Genomic DNA, 2,576 nt, shown 5'->3' with positions numbered 1-2,576 from the left:
ACTATTTTTATGGAATGTATGGATGATTAAAGTCACCAAAAAGGATAAAGCATTTGGTGAATTGATCTCCAATTATACTACATGAGATCTAATTGTGAATAATTATCATTATTTAATTTAAATTAAAACATATAAAACAATAATGAAATGAAATAAAATTATCCATAATCTTTATGATCAATCATAACTATTAAATATATTTATTAATAAATATTTATTAATTGTTTAATATTGTTCTGGATAAAAATATAAATTTTTTTTTTAAAGAGTGATCCACAACTAATGATTTTATCTTACTTTATGATCTTCTCTTTTAAATCTTTTAAATTTTCTTCTACTGTCTTTCAAATTTTCATATTAGTTAAACGCAAGAGAATAATGCGCACCAACAAAGTTTCATCGCTAATGAGATCGTCTACAAACACTCAAAGAGCCCTTTCCATAAGTTTAACGTCATAAATATAACATCTAGGAAAGTATTCGAGCATAAATAATTGGGCAAAATTTCTGTTTCTAAGAATTACAACGAGTTCCCGGGACATATTTACATTGCTTCTAACGAGCGTTTAAAGCCAGTGTTCCGTCTCTCGTGTTCCATCTCTGCTCTGATATTCTCTCAATCAGAGATTTTCGCGAATCAACCTCCAAAATCTCTTTTTTCCAACCTTCACGACGTGACTATATTTTAGGAAGTTTATAACACGCGCTGTCACCTATGAGGACAAAAAGGATTGAACTCCCGTGCGCGTGTGCCGCATGCGAATTTTAATATCGGTGCGGTTCGCTGCGATTCATCAGCCTGAATGCAATTTTGCGTGTATACATCCTCTCGTAAACGAGATCTGCACATATCCCGTATGCGTTTCATACGACAAAGATCTAAGCAATCTCTTTCATCTCTTCCATATACATGGAACTTCTTATCTATTATCGTATCTTATTTTATCATATAAAGTGATTGTGCATGTAAAGTTAATAAACTTTCCGTAACGAATTTCGCCTATAATATAAGTCACATTCTTCTTGTTATAAAGAACAAAAGAGCTTGCGCGATGTTTCATCATAAAAGTCTAAAAGCCCTAATAGCACACTTTATTGGAGGGACATTCTGACGAATGTTAGGACATAGGAATAGCCTCTGAATGTTCTTCGGAGATTTGTGCTATTAGGGAGATTCTACTCTATTATAAAATATCTAAAGATCATTTCTGCTAAATTAATTGTTTCAAATGTATTACTTTTAGTATATTTTTCCTTCAAATTCTTTTTCAAAGTAGAAAGTGTTATGTGAAATGACCAAGCGATACACGAAAACCACTTTAGAGTGCTAGAATTTTATTTTTATCGATTTAAATTATTCCGCTCAATGGCTTATTTCTTTAAGGAAGTTGAAAGGAATAATATAATCAAAACATAAAGATAAAACAATCACACTTAATAAAGAAATTATAATTAAAGTTTTAGTATATTTATTAAAAATAGAATAAAACGAACAATGTACGTTTCGGAACCACGGATTCTTTTTCAACAAATTCAGTGAGAAAATGGAAAGTTTTTTTTTCTTATCGATACATAGATTAATTCATGAAATTAATATATGATAAGAAATATAGTAGTTAAAAAATTACTTAAAACTTGCAATAAATATAGGTAGATGATGTTGTATATACTAATTGTAAGATTAATTTCTAATTAAAATGTTGAGAGCCTGTGTTTCCAATGTGAATAATGGCACCTCCAAACAATATAACTAATGTACATGCTAACTTCATACACATTCGCTTAATGTTGATTTACATTCAATATGGATAATTACATATGTTATATATGTGTATATTTGCTTATGTTGATATATGTTGATCATATCATCTGGAAAGCGCCTTTAATTAATTGTTTTGACGATTGGTCATCAAATTTTTGTTGTCAAGCTAACATATATTGACAATTGGAGTTAGAATCTAAATATTGAAATATCTAAATATTGAAACTCTGATCATCAAATTTTTGTTGTCAAGCGAACATATATTGACAATTGGAGTTAGAACCTAAATATTGAAACTCATTGCAGAAACTCAGTTAAACGCATATATTTAAGAAAACCAAATCTTTAAAAAAACCAAATGATGTACTAAAAAAAAAGAACTCATATTATTTTTGAAAAGTCTCGATTTAAAGAATCTGGAGAAAGCTTTAATATTTACGACGAGCAGTTTCCTCTGAAACGAAATGCACTTTCAACGTTTCGGCAAATTTGAGAAGGATACGCCACAGCGGGAATGACATAATCCCATTGCATAACGGAATTTCCGCGCTTTTAACGGTCGAAAAAAGATGATTTTAGTTCGCGAGTGCTTAAACGCAGGTTGTGCATTATAACATAAAAATATGATTACCATCACCGCTGCGCGCGGTCTTTAAAAGAGAACGGAGATATGTATTAATTTATATCGCCCCAGAGTGATTTTAAAGTGTCATTAGCGCGGCCGTCCATTATAATATTATAAAATTGTAATTATCTATCTTATACATATTTTGTATATATATATATATATATATATATATAATAAATATATTCT

The sequence above is a fragment of the Atta cephalotes genome (assembly GCF_000143395.1).
Source record: "Atta cephalotes unplaced genomic scaffold scaffold00040, whole genome shotgun sequence".
Lineage (NCBI taxonomy): Eukaryota > Metazoa > Arthropoda > Insecta > Hymenoptera > Formicidae > Atta > Atta cephalotes.
Note: the sequence above shows the minus strand (reverse complement) of the source record.